At 44.0% G+C, this 26,981-nt stretch overlaps 1 pseudogene; it reads right to left on the minus strand.

Moving 5' to 3' along the window:
• Positions 1-26,981, minus strand: part of LOC135556710 (unconventional myosin-IXAa-like) — a 217,419-nt pseudogene that overhangs the window by 120,739 nt on the left and 69,699 nt on the right.

Raw genomic sequence — 26,981 nt, forward strand, 5'->3', positions numbered from 1 at the left:
CTACTTTAGATTTATAACCTGTTTTAGCATGGACATTGCCATTGAGGGCTTTCACCATTTTAAAGTAGTCAACTGGGTGGGGATTCCTATGAGTCGGGAGCAATTAGCCAATGAAGAAGAAGAAAACTGACTTTAAAATGGAAAAATGGAGATAGCCTCAATGGCACTGCCCATGCTGTCACAGACGCTATAATGGTACAAACACAAAGATGAGTCCTCTATCGATGGCCTGTTGTTCACACGCATATCTTGCCCTCTCATTGGCTAGAATGGTCCCACCTGATCTCGCCTCCTTCCATCCCGCCTGCCTTCCATCTTTGAGGACATGTATTTCCATTGTTGGAGTGGTCACTTGACAGTCTTGTCAATATAATAGACAATCTTTGACTGTACACCCTCCCCCCCATTGACTACAAAAGCCTTCTGAGTTTTGGCGTCAGGAAAGCAAATACAAACACAAAAAGGACAGTCCTGAGCAATTCATAAACAGAACTCTATAAATGATTCTGTAGGAGAGTTCTGAAGTTCTGAGGCCGTGTTGATGTCACTTTGGGGTCAGATAGGGTTCAAAGCTGTCTATGTGGTCCGGTACAGTTGTGTTATTATATTTTGTTGTTGTGGTAGTGTTTGTTATTGTAAGCAGAGCGGGAAATGTCGTGCTCACCTCGGCCAGTTTGTACGGAACGATCAGCCTCTCTCCCACCGTCACCGTCTTCCTGGTGGTCAGAGCCTCGAACAGCATCTCCTCCTTCACCTTCAAAGACAAGTTCAAGGACACAGGTCAGTCAGTCTAGATAACAACAGTCCTCCCCCTTTCTGACTGACACGTTTAGCTTATTGTATAGAGCAGAACAAACAGACAGACAGACAGACAGACAGACAGACAGACGTCTGACAGACAGACAGACAGACAGACGTCTGACAGACAGACAGACAGACAGACGTCTGACAGACAGACAGACAGACAGACAGACAGACAGACAGACGTCTGACAGACAGACAGACAGACAGACAGACAGACAGACAGACACAGACAGACAGACGTCTGACAGACAGACAGACAGACAGACAGACAGACGTCTGACAGACGTCTGACAGACAGACAGACGGACAGACGGACAGACAGACGTCTGACAGACAGACAGACAGACAGACAGACAGACGTCTGACAGACAGACAGACGTCTGACAGACAGACAGACAGACAGACAGACAGACAGACAGACGTCTGACAGACAGACAGACAGACAGACGTCTGACAGACAGACAGACAGACAGACAGACAGACAGACAGACAGACAGAGCTCATTGAGAGAAGCAGATGTCACTGCACACACATCTGACCACTCATCCATCCACTGGGATCATGGGAGTGGGGCGGCTAACAGCTATTTTTGTCAGTTACCTCCTTTATAATGGTCTTCGTAATGGTTTTTATAATAGTATTTATAATGGTCTTTAAAATAGTCTTTAAAATAGTATTTAAAATGGTCTTTATAATGGTCTTTACAATGGTCTTTATAATGGTCTTTACAATGGTCTTTATAATGGTCTTTATAATGGTCTGTAAAATAGTCTTTATAATGATGTTTATAAGGGTCTTTAAAATAGTCTTTAAAATAGTATTTAAAATGGTCTTTATAATAGTATTTTATAATGGTCTTTACAATGGTCTTTACAATGGTCTTTATAATGGTCTTTATAATGGTCTTTATAATGGTCTGTAAAATAGTCTTTATAATGATATTTATAAGGGTCTTTAAAATAGTCTTTAAAATAGTATTTAAAATGGTCTTTATAATGGTCTTTACAATGGTCTTTATAATGGTCTTTACAATGGTCTTTATAATGGTCTTTATAATGGTCTGTAAAATAGTCTTTATAATGATGTTTATAAGGGTCTTTAAAATAGTCTTTAAAATAGTATTTAAAATGGTCTTTATAATAGTATTTTATAATGGTCTTTACAATGGTCTTTATAATGGTCTTTATAATGGTCTTTAAAATGGTCTTTAAAATAGTATTTACAATGGTCTTTACAATGGTCTTTACAATGGTCTTTAAAATGGTCTTTACAATGGTCTTTAAAATAGTATGTATAATGGTCTTTATAATGGTCTTTACAATGGTCTTTACAATGGTCTTTATAATGGTCTTTACAATGGTCTGTACAATGGTCTTTAAAATAGTCTTTAAAATAGTCTTTACAATGGTCTTTAAAATAGTCTTTAAAATAGTATTTACAATGGTCTTTACAATGGTCTTTACAATGGTCTTAATAATGGTCTTTACAATGGTCTTTATAATGGTCTTTACAATGGTCTGTACAATGGTCTTTAAAATAGTCTTTAAAATAGTCTTTACAATGGTATTTATAATAGTCTTTAAAATAGTATTTATAATGGTCTTTACAATGGTCTTTACAATGGTCTGTAAAATAGTCTTTATAATGATGTTTATAAGGGTCTTTAAAATAGTCTTTAAATAGTCTTTAAAATGGTCTTTATAATGGTCTGTACTGTAAACAGCTGCATTTGAGGGGGGAACTAATCTGATTTAATTTCATACTTCCTGGTAATCCCCAACTGGGTGCCAAGCTAATTCTACTGCTCACTGATTGGTTGGTTCTGCATGGTAACAGGACTTTCAAATCTTCTCTGCTGTTATGTTAAAACATTTCTCAATCAAGCAATTTGGAGATGTGCTCTAAGGCACTGGAGCACTGGTTTTCTAATTCCCATTGTAACAATGGCTGTGACACAGACCGAGTCAAAACTGAACCTGGAACTGTGTTACTGCCACAGTTGCATCACTCAATACTACTAGCTCAACCTAGCCTAGCCCTCCTGGGACCATGAGGTCCGGCCAGAGGATCTAGTCTATCATCTCTACCATCTGACACTGCTCCACTCTCTCTTCCTGTTCTGCCCCAACAGGAAACAGGGTGTCCGAGCCAGTCATATTACCATTCATGCATCAGTCGACGCTACAACCAACTAGCATTCTCTGAAGTGCTGCTCACACGACAACACAGTGTAGTAAACATATTAACTCAGCAAAAAAAAGAAACCTCCTCTCACTGTCAACAGCATTTATTTTCAGCACACTTAAACATGATTCAACAACTGAGACATAAACTGAACAAGTTCCACAGACATGTGACTAACAGAAATGGAATAATGTGTCCCTGAATCAACAGTAACAGTCAGTATCTGTTGTGGCCACCAGCTGCATTAAGTACTGCAGTGCATCTCCTCCTCGTGCACTGCACCAGATTTGCCAGTTCTTGCTGTGAGATGTTACCCCACTCTTCCACCAAGGCACCTGCAAGTTCCCAGACATTTCTGGGGGGGAATGGCCCTAGCCCTCACCCTCCGATCCAACAGGTCCCAGACGTGTTCAATGGGATTGAGATCTGGGCTCTTTGCTGGCCATGGAAGAACACTGACATTCCTGTCTTGCAGGAAATCACGCACATAATGAGCATGGCTGGTGGCATTGTCATGCTGGAGGTTCATGTCAGGATGAGCCTGCAGGAAGGGTACCACATGAGGGAGGAGGATGTCTTCTCTGTAACGCACAGCGTTGAGATTGCCTGCAATGACAACAAGCTCAGTCCGATGATACTGTGACACACCGCCCCCGACCATGACGGACCCTCCAGCTCCAAATCGATGCCACTCCAGAGTACAGGCCTCGGTGTAATGCTCATTCCTGCGACGATAAACACAACTCCGACCATCACCCCTGGTGAGGTAACCCACGACTCGTCAGTGAAGAGCACTTTTTGCCAGTTCTGTCTGGTCCAGCGACGGTGGGTTTGTGCCCATAGGCGACGTTGTTGCCGGTGATGTAAGGCAGGTCGTCACCAGACATCAGGCCTACAAGCCCTCAGTCCAGCCTCTCTCAGCCTATTGCGGACAGTCTGAGCACTGATGGAGGGATTGTGCGTTCCTGGTGTAACTCGGGCAGTTGTTGTTGCCATCCTGTACCTGTCCCACAGGTGTGATGTTCGGATGTACCGATCCTGTGCAGGTGTTGTTACACGTGGTCTGCCAATGCGAGGACGATCAGCTGTCCTGTCCTGTCTCCCTGTAGCGCTGTCTTAGGTGTCTCACAGTACAGACATGGCAATTTATTGCCCTGGCCACATCTGTAGTCCTCATGCCTCCTTGCAGCATGCCCAAGGCACATTCACACAGATGAGCAGGGACCTGATTCTAGATTTAACGTGATAGGTCACCTGATTCTAGATTTAACGGGATAGGTCACGTGATTTGCATGTTTTTTTTTTTTACATCTACTTAGTTATGCAATTCATTTATAGACTGGAGTGTCGTCAACTGAAGATTAGGATTAGTTTACTTGGCTAAGAGATTAGCATTAGCACTACTGTAAAACAATGGGAGTGATATAGCTGCTAGCACTTTCCTAAAAGTCAACTCAAAAACGATTAACATAAGCAGTAAATATCTACGCCCTTCAGAACATAGTATAGTATCAATTTCAATAATAATCTAGAATCAGGTGACCTATCCCGTTAAATCTAGAATCATTAGTTAATAGAAAAGAACAGCACAAGGACAAAACTACATACATTTAAAAATGGCACACGTAGTCTACATTCAAAACATATAGTCGTGGCCAAAAGTTTTGAGAATGACACAAATATACTTTCTCATAAAGTCTGCTGCCTCAGTTTGTATGATGTCAATTTGTATATACACCAGAATGTTATGAAGAGTGATCAGATGAATTGCAATTAATTGCAAAGTCCCTCTTTGCCATGCAAATGAACTGAATCCCCAACAAAACATTTCCGCTGCATTTCAGCCCTGCCACAAAAGGACCAGCTGACATGTCAGTGATTCTCTCGTTAACCTCTTGAAACTCTGGGGGCGCTATTTCATTTTTGGATGAAAAACGTTCCCATTTTAAACAAGATATTTTGTCACAAAAAGATGCTCGACTATGCATATAATTGATAGCTTTGGAAAGAAAACACTCTGACGTTTCCAGAACTGCAAAGATATTCTCTGTGCGTGCCCTAGAACGTGAGCTACAGGCAAAACCAAGATGAAACGGCATCCAGGAAATCAGCAGGATTTTTGAGGCTCCGTTTTCCATTGTCTCCTTATATGGCTGTGAATGCGATGACAGGTGGCGAATCACCTCAAGAGGAATGAGCCTGCCCTTTCTGTCGTTTCCCCAAGGTGTCTGCAGCATTGTGACGTATTTGTAGGCATATCATTGGAAGATTGACCATAAGAGACCACATTTACCAGGTATCCGCCCGGTGTCCTGCGCCGAAATTGGTGCGCAAACCTCAGCTGCAAGTATTTTTCCATGGAATTCAGAGAAGAAAGCAGGCTTCCACGAACGATATATCAATGAAGAGATATGTGAAAAAACACCTTGAGGATTGATTCCAAACAACGTTTGCCATGTTTCGGTCGATATTATGGAGTTAATTCAGAAAAAGTTTGACGTTGTTGGTGACTGAATTTTCAGGTTCGTTTTGGTAGCCAAATGTGATGTACAAAACGGAGCGATTTCTCCTACACAAAGATTCTTTCAGGAAAAACTGAACATTTGCTATGTAACTGAGAGTCTCCTCATTGAAAACATCCGAAGCTCTTCAAAGGTAAATGATTTTATTTATTTGGTTATCTGGTTTTTGTGTAAATGTTGCGTGCTAAATGCTACTCAAAATGCTAAGCTAGCTTAGCATACTCTTACACAAATTAGAGAATTGCTATGGTTCAAAAGCATATTTTGAAAATCTGAGATGACAGTGTTAAGAAAAGGCTAAGCTTGAGAACAGGCGCATTATTTTCATTTTATTTGCGATTTTCAGAAATCGTTAACGTTGCGTTATGCTAATGAGCCTGAGGCTTTATTCACGATCCCGGATCCGGGATGGGGAGTATCAAGAGTTAACACAGGTGTGAGTGTTGACGAGGACAAGGCTGGAGATCACTCTGGCATGCTGATTGAGTTCGAATAACAGACTGGAAGCTTGAAAAGGAGGGTGGTGCTTGGAATTATTGTTCTTCCTCTGTCAACCATGGTTACCTGCAAGGAAACACATGCAGTCATCATTGCTTTGCACAAACAGGGCTTCACAGGCAAGGATATTGCTGCCAGTAAGATTGCACCTAAATCAACCATTTATTGGATCATCAAGAACTTCAAGGAAAGTGGTTCAATTGTTGTGAAGAAGGCTTCAGGGTGCCCAAGAAAGTCCAGCAAGTGCCAAGACCGTCTCCTAAAGTTGATTCAGCTGTGGGATCGGGGCACCACCAGTACAGAGCTTGCTCAGGAATGGCAGCAGGCAGGTGTGAGTGCATCTGCATGCACAGTGAGGCGAATACTTTTGGAGGATGGCCTGGTGTCAAGAAGGGCAGCAAAGAAGCCACTTCTCTCCAGGAAAAACATCAGGGACAGACTGATATTCTGCAAAATATCAAAATTCATCTCTGATGAATCCCCTTTCCGAATGTTTGGGGCATCCAGAAAAAAAGCTTGTCCGGAGAAGACAAGGTGAGCGCTATCATCAGTCCTGTGTCATGCCAACAGTAAAGCATCCTGAGACCATTCATGTGTGGGGTTGCTTCTCAGCCAAGGGAGTGGGCTCACTCACAACTCAGAACACAGCCATGAATAAAGAAGGGTACCAACACATCCTCCGAGAGCAACTCCTCCCAACCATCCAGGAACAGTTTGGTGACATACAATGCCTTTTCCAGCATGATGGAGCACCTTTCCATAAGGCAAAAGTGATACCTAAGTGGCTCGGGGAACAAAACATCGACATTTTGGGTCCATGGCCAGGAAACTCCCCAGACCTTAATCCCATTGAGAACTTGTGTTCAATCATCAAGAGGCGGGTGGACAAACAAAACCCCACAAATTCTGACAAACTCCAAGCATTGATTATGCAAGAATGGGCTGCCATCAGTCAGGATGTGGCCCAGAAGTTAATTGACAGCATGCCAGGGTGGATTGCAGAGGTCTCGAAAAAGAAGGGTCAACACTGCAAATATTGACTCTTTGCATCAACTTCATGCAATTGTCAAAAGCCTTTGACACTTATGAAATGCTTGTAATTATACTTCAGTATTCCATAGTAACATCTGACAAAAATATCTAAAGACACTGAAGCAGCAAACTTTGTGAAAATTAATATTTGTGTCATTCTCAAAACTTTTGGCCACGACTGTACACAAAAACTATGTAGGTCAAATAGGGGAGAGGCGTTGTGCCGTGAGGTGTTGCTTCATCTGTTTTTTTAAACCAGGTCATCTCAAAGTATGACTCAGAAATACAAAACAGGCTTTATGCGCTACCTCGCAATGCCACGCTTATGAACCCCGGAATTCAGAACGAGTTGCAGCATCGTTGTTACTGTGGAGGATAAAAGATGAAGCTCATTCTGCGTCTTCCACGTATTTTGCCAAACTAGCAGATGAATATAAAGATCAATCTAAACAAGAACGTATTGCTGTGTGCGTCCAATACATTCATGCTGGAATGATTAAAGAAAAGAGCTGTTGGGTTTAATGAAACCGCTGATTTGTCTGCACAAGGAATCTCTCAAATACTTGAAGTGTTGGAACCCCTGGAGTTGGATCCCACTGTGTGGGTTTTTACATCGATGGCGCTTCAGTCATGTCAGTGGAACAGTTTTGCTTCTGTCCCTCTTCTCTCCCCTACCTGGGCTCGAACCAGGGACCCTCTGCACTCATCGACAACAGCCACCCTCAAAGCATCATTACCCATCGCTCCACAAAAGCCGCGCCCCTTGCAGAGCAAGGGGAACAACTACTTCAATGTCTCAGAGCGAGTGACGTCACTGATATAAACACTATTAGCGCGCACCCCACTAACTAGCTATCCATTTCACACCGGTTACATCAGGGAACAGAGGAGGGGTACCTGTCCTACTAAAGCAAACATTTAAGCAAGCGGTATATGTGCATTGCCACTCCCACCGTTTGAATTTGGTTCTGTGCAGCGCGGCAAAAGTGTCAGTAGCTTTTTTTGGACACAGTAATACATCAGCTACACATTTATGAGTGAATCCCACAGACATGCTGGATTCATAGAAGTACAGAAAGAGTTGCATCCCCATTAGACTCATGTATCGATCTAGAAAGATCCACGGTGGAGTTCAAAGTCAGGGTCTGTGAGTAAAGTGCTGTTAATGCAAGATGTCATTTTTAAAGGTTCTTGCAGAATTTGAGGCTTGTGGACGAACCAAATTAGAAGCCGATGACCTCTTACAACAAATCCAGAACAAGACGTTTTTATTCCTGTTAGTTACGCTTAGTAAATTGTTTTGACATTTAGTGATTTTGTGATGAAGGGATTACAAAGCTCTACATTATCTGTGACGGACTGTATTGAAATCCTCAAAAGCAGCTTTTCTATGTTCAGAAATAACTCAGGGGGAGACTTTGATAAAGTTCAAGCTAACTGAAGAGATGATGATTAAGAATGATATTAGTAATTGGGATGTGACGACATCATGGCAGCGAAAACGGACTGTAAAATTGGCAGACAGTCACAATGTCATTAGGGAAAACATCCAGCATCAAGAGTGACAGTGACCTGAGGCAACTTTGGAACAATATTCTAGACCGACAGATTACTGAGTTGAACTCAAGAAGACACATGGGATCATGCGAGCGGCAGCCTCCTTTTCCAAAGAATCCCAAACCTGCGGCCTTAAAGTGCAGCTGAAGACCACATGCGATCATTATGCAACATCATGCGGAATTCACTGTTTTTATTCAGCCGTTGAGTCGCAAAATGAACATGGGAAAGAGTGACTTTTCCCCCATAATGAGTGGACTCGACAGCTGCCCTGATGACATTTTCCCTAATATAAACTCTCTGTTAAGGACCATTGTCACACTTCCAATGACATCATGCAGCGTGGAGAGACTTTTCTCAACAACAACTAGGATAAAACATCGTCTTCACACATCAATGATGTTCCCGACTGAACCACTTCAGTTTGCTGTCTTTAGAGCGTCAACTGACAGATCCATTGGATTGTGATGAAATCATATTCAACTCAAAGCCTCGCCGTCGGCCCCTTGATATGTCGGTCACAACTTAGTGATACGTCTACTAAAGGGAAGGGACCTTTTTTATAGTACGACTGCCTGCCGTGGTATAAATGGTAACATCAACTACAGGCTTGTTTGCCCATCGAGATTAAAGTGCGTCTGAAGAGGAGTTTTATGTTGTTGGCAACTGGTCTGAAGTTACCGTCTGATTTGAATATGCTGGGACAGGTCATTATTTGTATATTTAACGAGGTTGCTCCGAGTACTATGCACTAGTATAAAACGATTGTTTTACGAAATAATATACGGTACGCATCGCAAAATAAATGTAATAAACAAGTAGAAAAAATGCCTATCCACATTTTTCTAGGCCTATCCAAAAAGAATAATCTGGCCATGCAAAACAAACTGGTTTAAACTGCAGATTCTAGCTTTAAGGCAGAAAACCCTCTCCGATTAACATGCCACTGTGTCTACAGTACCGGAGCATTGAGAAACCCCAGTATTTCCCTTCACGGTGCTTCTCCTCCCACTGACCCGGAACACGTGGCGAACATGTGCGTTCTCACATCACACGGTCACAGGAGTCACATGTTTCTCACTGGTGGCACAAAAGGACTCCCTTTAAAAAAAGAAAACAGTTCCCCTTTCTGCATAATACCCCGTGGCATAGCTGTCAGGCTTTCTGACACACTTTGGTCATCGTTTTGTCCAAGGGCACTTTTAGAAGTGGGAGGGGAAATTATGTTATTCCCCTCCCACTTGTTATTCCCCTCCCACTTGTTATTCCCCTCCCACTTGTTATTCCCCTCCCACTTGTTATTCCCCTCCCACTTGTTATTCCCCTCCCACTTGTTATTCCCCTCCCACTTGTTATTCCCCCTCCCACTTGTTATTCCCCTCACACTTGTTATTCCCCTCCCACTTGTTATTCCCCACCCACTTGTTATTCCCCTCCCACTTGTTATTCCCCTCCCACTTGTTATTCCCCTCCCACTTGTTATTCCCCTCCCACTTGTTATTCCCCTCCCACTTGTTATTCCCCACCCACTTGTTATTCCCCTCCCACTTGTTATTCCCCTCCCACTTGTTATTCCCCTCCCACTTGTTATTCCCCCTCCCACTTGTTATTCCCCTCCCACTTGTTATTCCCCCTCCCACTTGTTATTCCCCCTCCCTCCCATACAAATATATATATATATGTAGGTTTTAACATCAGTGTGCATAAGTAGAGGTTGTGTCATGGACATGACAGTGTTATGTAGGTTTTAATGTCAGTGTCCTATAACAGCTAATGACAATTGATGGAGCTCTCCTTCCGTCTTTAAAGCACAGAACCATAATATGCCTGTGACAATGACATACTACATGATGGTGAGAGAAATTCTCAGTTGGCACCAGTATTAGTGCTCAGAGGCCATCGCTGAGAAACCACAGTGGAAGTGATGTGTTGTTAGAGTCCATAGCTGAGAGAGTTATAATGTATTGTTAGAGTCCATAGCTGAGAGAGTTATAATGTGTTGTTAGAGTCCATAGCTGAGCAGGGCACAGGATGTAGGAGCTGTGGTTTAGGAGGTGAATCAGGGCACAGGGTGTAGGAGCTGTGGGCGTGTCTAATGCAAGCCCAATCCCACGAGGTACTTGTGTGTGTTTGTTAGCACTGCGATAGAAACGTGAGACAGAGTACTGGAACTACAAAAAATTACAATGCTGTGCCTACCGGGTGGCGCAGTGGTTAAGGGCGCTGTACCCATCAGACACTCTGGGTTCGCGACCAGGCTCTGTCGTAACCGGGAGGTCCGTGGGGCGACGCACAATTGGCCTCACGTCGTCCGGGTTAGGGAGGGTTTGGCCTGTAGGGATGTCCTTGTCTCATCGCGTACCAGCGACTCCTGTGGCGGGCCGGGGGCGCAGTGCGCTCTAACCAAGGTTGCCAGGTGCATGGTGTTTCCTCCGACACATTGGTGCGGCTGGCTTCCGGGTTGGATACGCGCTGTGTTAAGAAGCAGTGCGGCTTGGTTGGGTTGTGTATCGGAGGATGCATGACTTTCAACCTTCGTCTCTCCCGAGCCCGTACGGGAGTTGTAGCGATGAGACAAGATACTACTAAAACAATTGGATAACATGAAAAAGGGGTAAAATTTAAATAAAAAAAATAAAAAATAAAAAATGACAATGCTTTTTCTCTCACCATCGAGCTGATCTGAACAGTACTGTTCCAGCAGGGTTTCAACATGGTTCCAGCAGGGTTTCAACATGGTTCCAACATGGTTCCAGCATGGTTTCAACATGGTTTCAGCATGGTTCCAACATGGTTCCAGCATGGTTTCAGCATGGTTCCAACATGGTTCCAGCATGGTTTCAACATGGTTCCAGCATGGTTCCAGCATGGTTCCAACTTGGTTTCAGCAGGGTTTCAGCATGGTTCCAACATGGTTTCAGCATGGTTCCAACTTGGTTTCAGCATGGTTTCAGCATGGTTCCAGCACGGTGGATGTATAACCAGGCCACAGTACAGCTTCACGTGGAAAGGCTTGGATCAGTTTAGTCATGTGAACAGGGTACAACAATGTCTCCTTTAAGGAGAACGATGCGATGAACCCAAAAATAAAGACGCTCTTCTGAGCACATAAACAAGTTCTGAGAAGAAGTATAAACAGTTATTCTACGGACCTGTTCTGTTCTGAAACCAGTTTTCTCTGGTTCTGTCCAGTTCGCACATCTGCCACACTTCCAACGCCATCGCTGCTTTCTGTTGATGTCCTGTCTCCCACTTACGTTCCTCAGAACTGGAACAAGCCCCTTGTCTAATCGTGTTGGTCCAATATGACCGGCTCAGTGTGTTGTGTTGGCGCTAACAGGGCTCATGTGGGCCCGGCCACCATGTATTTACAGAGTACGGTTGTACGCACACAATAATGTAATTATTGTGGATAGTCATATAATAGTTCAATTAAAAACGTTTACATGCGTGCTGTGTGTTAAACACGACTCTGGCAGGCATGGGCTCTAGTCTTTGCATCATCCCGGGCTCCAAGAAACATCTCAGTGTTGAAAATCATCAAGAAGCCAAATACGTCGCAAAATGATGAACGATCAAATTATACGCTGCATGTGAACTCATTTCAGGCTACATTTTCCTCGTCTCCAAACTGGAGGATAGACAGTGAGTGACTAACAACGTTCTGTTGTAACTACTCTGAGTCACATACTCGGGCTAATCTTTCAGCTGTTTTCATTCATTAGAGCCATGAAAATACTGAGAATTCAACACATCGACTGCAGCTCATGCGCTATATGATATAAATGACTATATCATGTTTCTTTCACAGTTGCCAAATAGTTCAACATGTCAAGAATGAATGTCCGTGTGTACAGTGTTCACGTCTCTGTGTCTGTCTGTAAACCTGCGCTGAGGAAATTGAATACACATACCTTTTGAAAAACATATATTAACACCCTCTCCACTTGGTCACGGAATTATAAAAAGATGGAGTTTCTCTTTCAGCCATAACTAAAGCCTCTACTGAAGTTAATAACATTACAGACCTGAGAACAGCCCTCAAACTAATAACTGTGGTAGCGTACCTGAAACCATGCTGAATGATTGGATGAATGGCAGGACGGATGAATCAATGGATGGATGGATGAGGGCTGGACGGACGGACTGATAAATTCACAAATGAACGAATGAATAGATGGATGACCAATAGACATGGAGGTTCACCTGGAGCAGCTCTGAGATGGTAGGCAGCACATCTGGGTTACAGATGTCTATGGAGTCATCTCTGTAGGTCTTCTTCTTGTAGAGGATGTTGCCCAGGTAGAGGATAGCAGACAGCAGAGAGAAGATCCTATCAGACAGAGAGGAGAGAGTCAGACAGCAGGGAGAAGGTCCTACCAGACAGAGAGGAGAGAGTCAGACAGCAGAGAGAAGATCCTACCAGACAGAGAGGAGAGAGAGAGAGTCAGACAGCAGGGAGAAGATCCTAGCAGAAAGAGAAGAGAGAGAGAGTCAGACAGCAGGGAGAAGATCCTACCAGACAGAGAGTGAGAGAGAGAGAGTCAGACAGCAGGGAGAAGATCCTAGCAGAAAGAGAAGAGAGAGAGTCAGACAGCAGGGAGAAGATCCTACCCAGACAGAGAGTGAGAGAGAGAGTCAGACAGCAGGGAGAAGATGCTAGCAGAAAGAGAGGAGAGAGAGAGTCAGACAGCAGGGAGAAGATCCTACCAGACAGAGAGGAGAGAGTCAGACAGCAGAGAGAAGATCCTACCAGACAGAGAGGAGAGAGAGAGTCAGACAGCAGGGAGAAGATCCTAGCAGAAAGAGAAGAGAGAGAGAGTCAGACAGCAGGGAGAAGATCCTACCAGACAGAGAGTGAGAGAGAGAGTCAGACAGCAGGGAGAAGATGCTAGCAGAAAGAGAGGAGAGAGAGAGTCAGACAGCAGGGAGAAAATCCTACCAGACAGAGAGGAGAGAGTCAGACAGCAGAGAGAATATCCTACCAGACAGAGAGGAGAGAGAGTTAGACAGCAGGGAGAAGATCCTACCAGACAGAGAGGAGAGAGAGAGTAAGACAAGAGAGAGAAGATCCTACCAGACAGAGAGGAGAGAGAGAGAGAGAGAGAGAGAGAGAGAGAGAGAGAGAGAGAGAGAGTCAGACAGCAGGGAGAAAATAATACCAGACAGAGAGGAGAGAGTCAGACAGCAGGGAGAAGATAGAGAAATAACGACGAAGGGATAGAGGGAGAAAGAGAAAGACGGTGGGATAGAGAGAGAAAGACAGACAGACGTGTGTGTAAGTGTGTAATATACATACTGTTTGCGTGTGGCAGGCAGGAACCCCACCATGTCCATGGCCAGTTGCAGTCTCTCAAAGTCGTGCTTCAGGTCCTCCCCTTCCACTGTTAAGCAGTCCTGCTGGAGTAACAAGCACTGATGTCAACACAAAACATTAAGAACACCTGCTGTTTCCATGACACAGACTGACCAGGTGAATCCAGGTGAAACCTATGTCCCTTATTGATGTCAGTTAAATCCACTTCAATCAGTGTAGATGAAGGGGAGGAGACAGGTTACTGAAGGATTTTTAAGCCTTGAGACATGGATTGTGTGTGTGGGCCATTCAGAGGGTGAATAGGCAAGACAAAAGATTGAAGGGCCATTGAACAGGGTATAGTAGTAGGTACCAGGCGCACCGGTTTGTGCAACTCAATATAGGAGAGGAAGGTGTTCCTAATGTTTTGTACACTCAGAGTAGTCTGTACAACACTACACACTGAATAGTAGGGTTGCAAAATGCAAAACCTTTACTGAAATGATGTAGTTCTAATAGGAGAGTGTTCACTAGACCACAGACACAAGACATCACAGTGACCAATACATAACACAGTCCACTAGACCACAGACATCACAGTGACCAATACAGAACACAGTCCACTAGACCACAGACATCACAGTGACCAATACAGAACACAGTCCACTAGACCACAGACATCACAGTGACCAATACAGAACACAGCCCACTAGAGGTGAAGGCTGGGCAGATAATAGCAGTGAGACAACAACACAATGAAGGATATCAACACACCTGTACCAACCCAGCACCAAATCACCCCACAGTCAATCACGGACAACAAAAAGAAAACCAGCCCGTTGCGGACCCCGATGTCTTGCTCCCAGACAAACTAAACAACTTCTTTGCTCGCTTTTAGGACAATACAGTGCCACCGACACATCCCGCTACCAAAACCTGCGGGCTCTCCTTCACCGCAGCCAACATGAGTAAAACATTTAAACGTGTTAACCCTCAAAAGGCTGCCGGACCAGACGGCATCCCCAGCCATGTCCTCAGAGCATGCACAGACCAGCTGGCTGGTGTGTTTACGGATATATTCAATCAATCCTTATCCCAGTCTGCTGTTCCCACATGCTTCAAGAGGGCCACCATTGTCCCTGTTCCCAAGAAAGCTAAGGTAACTGAGCTAAATGTCTACCGCCCCGTAGCACTCACTTCAGTCATCATGAAGTGCTTTGAGAGACTAGTCAAGGACCATATCACCTCCACCCTACCTGACACCCTAGACCAACTTCAATTTTCTTACCGCCCCAATAGGTCCACAGACAATGCAATCTCAATCACACTGCACACTGCCCTATCCTATCTGGACAAGAGGAATACCTATGTAAGAATGCTGTTCATCGACTACCGCTCAGCATTTAACACCACAGTATCCTCCAAACTCGTCATCAAGCTCGAGACCGTGGGTCTCGACGCTGCCCTGTGCAACTGGGTCCTGGACTTCCTGATGGGACGCCCCCATCTCCACTCCGCTGATCCTCAACACTGTGGCCCCACAAGGGTGCGTGCTCAGCCCTCTCCTGTACTCTCTGTTCACCCACGACTGCGTGGCCACGCACACCTCCAACTCAATCATAAAGTTTGCAGACGACACTACAGTGGTAGGCTTGATTACCAACAATGACGAAACGGCCTACAGGGAGGAGGTGAGGGCCCTCGGAGTGTGTGGTCAGCAAAATAACCTCACACTCGACGTCAACAAAACAAAGGAGATGATTGAGGACTTCAGGAAACAGCAGAGGGAGCACCCCCCTATCCACATCCACATCGACACATCACATCGACACATCACGGACAAACTGAATTGGTCCACCCACACAAACAGCGTGGTGAAGGCGCAGCAGCGCCTCTTCAACCTCAGGAGGCTGAAGAAATTTGGCTCGTCACCAAAACACTCACAAACTTTTACAGACGCACAATCGAGAGCATCCTTTTGGGCTGTATCACCGCCTGGTACGGCAACTGCTCCGCCCAGAACCGTAAGGCTCTCCAGAGGGTAGTGAGGTCTGCACAACACATCACTGGGGGCAAACTACCTTCCCTCCAGGACATCTACACCACCCGATGTCACAGGAAGGCCAATAAGATCATCAAGGACAACAACCACCCAAGCCACTGACTGTTCACCCCGCTATCATCCAGAAGGCGAGGTCAGTACAGGTGCATCAAAGCTGGGACCGAGAGACTGAAAAACAGCTTCTATCTCAAGGCCATCAGACTGTTAAACAGCCACCACTAACATTGAGTGGCTGCTGCCAACACACTGACTCAAATCTCTGGCCACTTTAATAATTAAAAATTGGATGTAATAAATGTATCACTAGCCACTTTAAATAATGCCACTTCATATAGTTTACATACCCTACATACCCTACATTACTCATCTATGTATATACTCGGTACCATCTGCTAACCACATTAACATCTGCTAACCATGTGTATGTGACCAATAATTTTTATTTTTATTTTGATATGACATGTACTAACCCAGCACCAAATCACCCCCACATGTACCAACCCAGCACTAAAATCACCCCACATGTACTCAGAAAGGTATACCCAGCTAAACACAATATACTGACCAGCTTGCTCTCATTGTCATTTTCCCAGTGAAATCTATGCGATTTCTTTGTAATCTGGAAGTAAGGTAGAGCGGGTTAGAAATAGGTACGTACACACACACACACACACACACACACACACACACACACACACACACACACACACACACACACACACACACACACACACACACACACACACGGGAAGGTTCACGAAACTGTTCTGAGAACACACACACAAACTTACACAAAACACACAGATGTGCATAAAGACACACACACACACCGCCACACACACACCTAGTAAGACAGAGAGACAGAGAGAGAGAGAGAGACAGACAGACAGAGAGAGGGAGGGAGAGAGAGACAGAGGGAGAGAGAGACAGAGAGAAAGAGACAGAGAGAGCGAGACAGAGAGACAGAGACAGAGAGAGAGAGAGACAGAGAGAGAGAGAGACAGAGAGAATGACAGACAGAGAGACAGACAGACAGACAGACAGAGAGAGAGAGAGAGACAGAGAGAGAGACAGAGACAGAGAGACAGAGAGAGAGAGAGACAGAGAGAGACAGAGAGACTACTGTACACACCACAAACACACATGCCATGGTCACACACAAGACCGCCAGTCCTGCCACACACAGACTCCTGCTGTCGCCATGGAAACAGCGGTGCATAGTAACAGACGGCTTGGAGCTGGGTTTGTTGTTGTTGGGATCAGGAGTGTTTTGGGGGAAGAGAGGAGGACAAAAACTGTAATGTTTTTGGGGATGCCAAAAAAATAACCGAGGAACACTCTGATTTTAACCAGAGTCCTGTGAATCTGTTGCCAGAGTAGGCAGATGTCCACACACACACACACAAAACAAACACACACACACAAATGTGAGGTCAACACAATCAACAGCCAATGTGCTGAGAAGTGCTCCATTTATGATAAATGAACAAACATCCAACTAAACTGCTAGCCATTACCATCTGCAGTCTAAGAAGCCCTCTCACCATCTACGGAGGTTTGATAACATGAGGCATGACAGCCAACATTATATTCCTGTTGGAAACAGTAGAGACTAGAGGCTACATGAAACAGTATAGAGACTATAGGCTACATGTAAAGAGACTATAGGCTACATGTAAAGAGACTATAGGCTACATGAAACAGTATAGAGACAAGAGGCTACATGTAAAGAGACTATAGGCTACATGTAAAGAGACTATAGGCTACAAGTAAAGAGACTATAGGCTACATGAAACAGTATAGAGACAAGAGGCTACATGTAAAGAGACTATAGGCTACATGTAAAGAGACTATAGGCTACATGTAAAGAGACTATAGGCTACATGTAAAGAGACTATAGGCTACATGTAAAGAGACTATAGGCTACATGTAAAGAGACTATAGGCTACATGTAAAGAGACTATAGGCTACATGTAAAGAGACTATAGGCTACATGTAAAGAGACTATAGGCTACATGTAAAGAGACTATAGGCTACATATAAAGAGACTATAGGCTACATATAAAGAGACTATAGGCTACATGTAAAGAGACTATAGGCTACATGTAAAGAGACTATAGGCTACATGTAAAGAGACTATAGGCTACATGTAAAGAGACTATAGGCTACATGAAAAGAGACTATAGGCTACATGTAAAGAGACTATAGGCTACATGTAAAGAGACTAGAGGCTACATGTAAAGAGACTAGAGGCTACATGTAAAGAGACTATAGACGACATGTAAAGAGACTATAGACGACATGTAAAGAGACTAGAGGCTACATGTAAAGAGACTATAGACGACATGTAAATAGACTATAGGCTACATGTAAAGAGACTATAGACGACATGTAAAGAGACTATAGACGACATGTAAAGAGACTAGAGGCTACATGTAAAGAGACTATAGACGACATGTAAAGAGACTATAGACGACATGTAAAGAGACTATAGACGACATGTAAAGAGACTAGAGGCTACATGTAAAGAGACTATAGACGACATGTAAAGAGACAAGAGGCTACACGTAAAGAGCCTAGAGGCTACATGTAAAGAGACAAGAGGCTACATGTAAAGAGACTATAGGCTACATGAAACAGTAAAGAGAGTATAGACTACATGTAAAGAGACTATAGGCTACATATAAAGAGACTATAGACGACATGTAAAGAGACTATAGACGACATGTAAAGAGACTAGAGGCTACATGTAAAGAGACTATAGACGACATGTAAAGAGACTATAGGCTACATGTAAAGAGACTAGAGGCTACATGTAAAGAGACTATAGACGACATGTAAAGAGACTAGAGGCTACATGAAACAGTATAGAGACTATAGGCTACATATAAAGAGCCTAGAGGCTACATGTAAAGAGACAAGAGGCTACATGTAAAGAGACTATAGGCTACATGAAACAGTAAAGAGAGTATAGACTACATGTAAAGAGACTATAGGCTACATATAAAGAGACTATAGACGACATGTAAAGAGACTATAGACGACATGTAAAGAGACTAGAGGCTACATGTAAAGAGACTATAGGCTACATGTAAAGAGACTACAGGCTACATGTAAAGAGACTAGAGGCTACATGAAATTCAAACATATACATCAGTAGATATGACCAAATCTCAGTGGATGTGGCCACAGGACCCACATACAGACTGTGTGTGTGTGTGTGTGTGTGTGTGTGTGTGTGTGTGTGTGTGTGTGTGTGTGTGTGTGTGTGTGTGTGTGTGTGTGTGTGTGTGTGTGTGTGTGTGTGTGTGTGTGTGTGTGTGTGTGTGTGTGTGCCCACCTGGTTGAGGTAGTGGTAATCCTCCGGTTTCAGCAGGTGGAAGGCCTTCCTCTCCTCCTCAGTGGCTCCAGCCAAAAGGTAGTAGAACACATGGTAGTTCCTAGAGATACAGAGTTAACAGAGAGTATAACACATGGTAGTTCCTAGAGAGACAGGGTTAACAGAGAGTAGAACACATGGTAGTTCCTAGAGACAGAGTTAACAGAGTAGAACACATGGTAGTTCCTAGAGAGACAGGGTTAACAGAGAGTAGAACACATGGTAGTTCCTAGAGAGACAGAGTTAACAGAGAGTATAACACATGGTAGTTCCTAGAGAGACAGGATTAACAGAGAGTAGAACACATGGTAGTTCCTAGAGAGACAGGGTTGACAGAGAGTAGAACACATGGTAGTTCCTAGAGAGACAGGATTAACAGAGAGTAGAACACATGGTAGTTCCTAGAGAGACAGGGTTAACAGAGAGTAGAACACATGGTAGGTCCTAGAGAGACACGGTTAAGAGAGTAGAAAACATGGTAGTTCCTAGAGAGACAGGGTTAAGAGAGTAGAAAACATGGTAGTTCCTAGAGAGACAGGATTAACAGAGAGTAGAACACATGGTAGTTCCTAGAGAGACAGGGTTAACAGAGAGTAGAACACATGGTAGTTCCTAGAGAGACAGGGTTGACAGAGAGTAGAACACATGATAGTTCCTAGAGATACAGAGTTAACAGCGAGTAGAAAACATGGTAGTTCCTAGAGACAGAGTTAACAAAGACTAGAACACATGATAGTTCCTAGAGAGACAGGGTTAACAGAGAGTAGAACACATGGTAGTTCCTAGAGAGACAGGGTTAACCTGTTGAGTGTAGGGGGCAGTATTTTGATGTGTGGATGAAAAACATACCCAAATGAAACTGCCTTTTTCTCAGGCCCAGAATCTAGAATATGCATATAATTATAGCATATAACAGAACTTATATTGCAGGCGAAAACCTGAGGAAAATCCAACCCGGAAGTGCTGTTTTTCTTGAAAGCTTTCTGTTCCATTGCCTGCTTTCACTCAATTTAAAGAGATATCAAGCAGATTTATTTTCCTATGGCTTCCACATGTTGTGAACAGTCTTTAGACATAGTTTCAGGCTTTTATTTTGAAAAATGAGCGAGAAAGATCACATCGCGTCATTGTATGGCTGGGTGCCAGCAGCGTTTTGCATGCGCAAAAGTTTGGAGCAGACATTATCTCTATCTCTCCTATTAAAGAAGGTACAGTCCGGTTGAAATATTATTGATTATATATTGTAAAAACAACCTGAGGATTGATTATGAAAAATGTTTGACATGTTTCTACGAACTTTACGGATACTATTTTCGTCTGCCCGGTCGTGACCGCTCGAGCCTGTGGATTTCTGAGCATAACGGGTCAACCAAATGGCGCTATTTTGGATATAAAAATAATCTTTATGGAACAAAAGGAACATTTATTGTGTAACTCGGAGTCTCGTGAGTGCAAACATCCGAAGATCATCAAAGGTAAGCGATTAATTTATTGCGTTTCTGACTTTCGTGACCAATCTACTTGGCTGCTAGCTGTTTGTAATGTTTTGTCTGCTGAGAGAGATGTCCTTACATAAACGCTTGGTATGCTTTTGCCGAAAAGCTTTTTTGAAATCTGACACGCCAGGTGGATTAACAACAAGCTAAGCTATATTGCACTTGAGATTTCATGAAAATTAAATATATGCAATAATTTAATTTGAATTTGGTGCTCTGCAATTCAGCGGATGTTGTGTTCGATATGGCACACAACAGACAATGTTTTTAAAACAATTTGCAACAGAAAATTAGTATTTCTTAACAGGAATGTCCATGTAATCCCCCCCTGTTTCAGTCCATTATCTTATGTCTGGTGCCTAACGGACACAACAAAGACTGAGGGTTGCCAGGTTGGGTCGCCAATCTGTAAATACAGATCTTCTGTTACAAAAGAGAATAGAAGAGCTCTGCTGAGTGGCTCAATGAGTTTGAGAGAAGCGCCAGACGGAACATTTAACCTGCATTGTGACGTGTGCATTTAGCTCCATAGAGTCAGACTTTTGCTGAAGACATGCGTAGCTGTCAACACGATAGTGCATAGCTGATACACAGCTATCACACAATGCAAAAGTCTACTTTAAATCAAATCAAATTGTATTTGTCACATGCGCCGAATACAAACAGGTGTAGGTAGACCTTACAGTGAAATGCTTACTTATAAGCGCTTAACCAACAATGCAGTTTAAAAAATACAACAAAATATATTCATATATAAGAATAAGAAATAAATGCAGTTAAAAAAAAATTAAAAAAATGAAAAAAAATGAAAATAACAAGTAATTAAAGAGTAGCAGTAAAATAACAATAGCGAGGCTATACAGGGTGTTACGGTACAGTGTCAATGTGGAGGCTATATACATGGTGTTACGGTACAGAGTCAACGTGGAGGCTATATACAGGGGGTACCAGTACAGAGTCAATGTGGAGGCTATATACTGGGGGTACCAGTACAGAGTCAATGTGGAGGCTAAATACAGGGGGTACCAGTACAGAGTCAATGTGGAGGCTATATACAGGTGGTACCAGTACAGAGTCAATGTGGAGGCTATATACAGGGGGTACCGGTACAGAGTCAATGTGGAGGCTATATACAGGGGGTACCAGTACAGAGTCAATGTGGAGGCTATATACAGGGAGTACCGGTACAGAGTCAATGTGGAGGCTATATACAGGGGGTAACAGTACAGAGTCAATGTGGAGGCTATATACAGGGGGTACCAGTACAGAGTCAATGTGGAGGCTATATACTGGGGGTACCAGTACAGATTCAATGTGGAGGCTATATACAGGGGGTACCAGTACAGAGTCAATGTGGAGGCTATATACAGGGGGTACCGGTACAGAGTCAATGTGGAGGCTATATACTGGGGGTACCAGTACAGAGTCAATGTGGAGGCTATATACAGGGAGTACCGGTACAGAGTCAATGTGGAGGCTATATACAGGGGGTACCGGTACAGAGTCAATGTGGAGGCTATATACAGGGGGTACCAGTACAGAGTCAATGTGGAGGCTATATACAGGGTGTTACGGTACAGAGTCAATGTGGAGGCTATATACAGGGTGTTATGGTACAGAGTCAATGTGGAGGCTATATACAGGGGGTACCAGTACAGAGTCAATGTGGAGGCTATATAGTGGGGGTACCAGTAAAGATTCAATGTGGAGGCTATATACAGGGGGTACCGGTACAGAGTCAATGTGGAGGCTATATACAGGGTGTTACGGTACAGAGTCAATGGGGAGGCTATATACAGAGGTACCGGTACAGAGTCAATGTAGAGGCTATATACAGGGGGGTACCGGTACAATGTGGAGGCTATATACAGGGGGTACCGGTAAAGAGTCAATGTGGAGGATATATACAGGGGGTACCAGTACAGAGTCTATGTGGAGGCTATATACAGGGGGGTATTGGTACAGAGTCAATGTGAAGGCTATATACAGGGGATACCAGTACAGAGTCAATGTGGAGGCTATATACAGGGGGTACCGGTACAGAGTCAATGTGGAGGCTATATACAGTGGGTACCGGTACAGAGTCAATGTGGAGGCTATATACAGGGGGTACCGGTACAGAGTCAATGTGGAGGCTATATACAGGGGGTACCGGTACAGAGTCTATGTGGAGGCTATATACAGGGGGTACCAGTACAGAGTCAATGTGGAGACTAAATACAGGGGGTACCAGTACAGAGTCAATGTGGAGGCTATATACAGGGGGTACCGGTACAGAGTCAATGTGGAGGCTATATACAGGGGTACCGGTACAGAGTCAATTTGGAGGCTATATACAGGGGGTACCAGTACAGAGTCAATGTGGAGGCTATACACAGGGTGTTATGGTACAGAGTCAATGTGGAGGCTATATACAGGGGTACCGGTACAGAGTCAATGTGGAGGCTATATAGGGTGTTACGGTACAGAGTCAATGTGGAGGCTATATACAGGGTGTTATGGTACAGAGTCAATGTGGAGGCTATATACAGGGGTACCGGTACAGAGTCAATGTGGAGGCTATATACAGGGGTACCGGTACAGAGTCAATGTGGAGGCTATATACAGGGTGTTAGGGTACAGAGTCAATGGGGAGGCTATATACTGGGGGTACCGGTACAGAGTCAATGTGGAGGCTATATACTGGGGGTACCGGTACAGAGTCAATGTGGAGGCTATATACAGGGGGTACCGGTACAGAGTCAATGTGGAGGCTATATACTGGGGGTACCAGTACAGATTCAATGTGGAGGCTATATACTGGGGGTACCGGTACAGAGTCAATGTGGAGGCTATATACAGGGGGTACCGGTACAGAGTCAATGTGGAGGCTATATACAGGGGGTACCGGTACAGAGTCAATGTGGAGGCTATATACTGGGGGTACCAGTACAGATTCAATGTGGAGGCTATATACAGGGGGTACCGGTACAGAGTCAATGTGGAGGCTATATACAGGGGGGTACTGGTACAGAGTCAATGTGGAGGCTATATACAGGGGGTACCAGTACAGAGTCAATGTGGAGGCTATATACAGGGGGTACCAGTACAGAGTCAATGTGGAGGCTATATAGTGGGGGTACCAGTACAGATTCAATGTGGAGGCTATATACAGGGGGTACCGGTACAGAGTCAATGTGGAGGCTATATACAGGGTGTTACGGTACAGAGTCAATGGGGATCCCGGCTATATACAGAGGTACCGGTACAGAGTCAATGTAGAGGCTATATACAGGGGGGTACCGGTACAATGTGGAGGCTATATACAGGGGGTACCGGTAAAGAGTCAATGTGGAGGATATATACAGGGGGTACCAGTACAGAGTCTATGTGGAGGCTATATACAGGGGGGTATTGGTACAGAGTCAATGTGAAGGCTATATACAGGGGATACCAGTACAGAGTCAATGTGGAGGCTATATACAGGGGGTACCGGTACAGAGTCAATGTGGAGGCTATATACAGTGGGTACCGGTACAGAGTCAATGTGGAGGCTATATACAGGGGGTACCGGTACAGAGTCAATGTGGAGGCTATATACAGGGGGTACCGGTACAGAGTCTATGTGGAGGCTATATACAGGGGGTACCAGTACAGAGTCAATGTGGAGACTAAATACAGGGGGTACCAGTACAGAGTCAATGTGGAGGCTATACACAGGGTGTTACGGTACAGAGTCAATGTGGAGGCTATATACAGGGGTACCGGTACAGAGTCAATTTGGAGGCTATATACAGGGGGTACCAGTACAGAGTCAATGTGGAGGCTATACACAGGGTGTTATGGTACAGAGTCAATGTGGAGGCTATATACAGGGGTACCGGTACAGAGTCAATGTGGAGGCTATATACAGGGGGTACCGGTACAGAGTCAATGTGGTGGCTATATACAGGGGGTACCGGTACAGAGTCAATGTGGAGGCTATATACAGGGGGTACCAGTACAGAGTCAATGTGGAGGCTATATACAGGGGTACCGGTACAGAGTCAATGTGGAGGCTATACACAGGGTGTTACGGTACAGAGTCAATGTGGAGGCTATATACAGGGTGTTATGGTACAGAGTCAATGTGGAGGCTATATACAGGGTGTTACGGTACAGAATCAATGTGGAGGCTATATACAGGGGTACCGGTACAGAGTCAATGTGGAATCTATATACAGGGGGTACTGGTACAGAGTCAATGTGGAGGCTATATACAGGGGGTACCGGTACAGAGTCAATGTGGAGGCTATATAGGGTGTTACGGTACAGAGTCAATGTGGAGGCTATATTCAGGGTGTTATGGTACAGAGTCAATGTGGAGGCTATATACATGGGTACCGGTACAGAATCAATGTGGAGGCTATATACAGGGGTACCGGTACAGAGTCAATGTGGAATCTATATACAGGGGGTACTGGTACAGAGTCAATGTGGAGGCTATACAAAGGGGGTACCAGTACTGAGTCAATGTGGAGGCTATATACAGGGGTACCGGTACAGAGTCAATGTGGAGGCTATATATAGAGGGGTACCGGTACAGAGTCAATGTGGAGGCTATATACAGGGGGTACCGGTCCATGTGCTCTATACACATGGATCTCAACTCAGAACATCTCCTCATGCCAAAGTGTGGTCTCTTAGGACGGTGTCAGTAATAGTCGGAGCCTGTAGAGACTCCATCTGCGGAACATATTACACACAACGAGAGGTTGTGTTTCCAGCGGGAAAAAAAAACTAAGAAACACCGCATTGTATGTCACGCCATAGTGTTGAAACCTGATTAGGCAAAGACTGGGAGCTATACAAGTGAAGTGTGTGTGTGTGTGTGTGTGTGTGTGTGTGTGTGTGTGTGTGTGTGTGTGTGTGTGTGTGTGTGTGTGTGTGTGTGTGTGTGTGTGTGTGTGTGTGTGTGTGTGTGTTTTATAGGCACCCATGTCTAAAGGAGAAGGCTGGGAGGTCTGGTTTGAGTTTGAGCTCCTGTGCTGTCATCACGGTGACTTGGAAGCCTTAGTGACCAACGGGGCCAAACTGAGACCTTGGGGATAAAATACCCACTGTTATAAACCTATTACCGCTATTGTGATTCACTGAGTCAGCAATGAACAGGGATTTGTTTTTTGTTTTTGTGGTGGTACATTGTGGGTGGGGTGGAAGTGGACGAGGTGTGTGTGTGCGCTGCGAAAGTACACATGCGTGTGTGTGTGTGCTCGTGAGATATTGAGCGTATATATTTCATTGATATTTCATTGATCTTTATGAGTTAGATAAACAAATTGATTCGTCTTATTACAAAATCGCATGTGAGGTGTGTGTATATATATGTGTATGTATATATATTATATTATATATTTATATATATATGCATATACCATCATTATCACCCCACTACAATGAAACATCATCAACAATATGTAACTGTATCGACCCCCCCCCATCACCATGGTAATAGCCTATATAGAGTATATGATATCCCATAATCAATCATATATGTTATCTAATATGAATTCAAAAAAGGTTCAAAATATAACTCTACGCTTTGTTAACAACAATATAAACTACTTTGCTTTAACGTTGGAGCGATTATATTCTGGTCTATTGAGCAAGAGTATGAGGAAGAGTATCAGATATCCTGCGTGGTTTGAGGAAATAAAGTCGGCTTCTAGGTATCGAGGTTCAGCGAACAACTGAAGAGAAAAAAATAAGAAAGTTACTTGGAATATAATCTCTCTACCACGGGGGTCAACTCGGTGGGCTAAGAGGGTCCCGTCCCTCAGATTGGAAGGTTAGTAGTTTGACTCCCCGGATCGAGTCATACAAAAAAACTGACCCGATGCGTCTCTGTCTGGCACTCAGCATTAAGGAGATGGATTGGGGGTAAGGTCTTGTGATAGACTAGCGTCCTGTCCAGGAGGTGTACTGGTACATTGTATTGTACATCAAGCTGCCTCACGTTACAGAATCAGGAGATGATTTATAGGCCGTTAAGCCTTTTAAATACTGAATCAATATTAGATAACTTATAAGGTTATTTATGGAACAATACATAGCTACATTTGATTTATATCTATTGCTATAATATACACTCACCAGACAGTTTATGATGTAAACCCATCTAGTACTGGGACCC

This window comes from Oncorhynchus masou, chromosome 15 (assembly GCF_036934945.1).
Source record: "Oncorhynchus masou masou isolate Uvic2021 chromosome 15, UVic_Omas_1.1, whole genome shotgun sequence".
In the NCBI taxonomy this organism is placed as follows: Eukaryota; Metazoa; Chordata; class Actinopteri; order Salmoniformes; family Salmonidae; genus Oncorhynchus; species Oncorhynchus masou.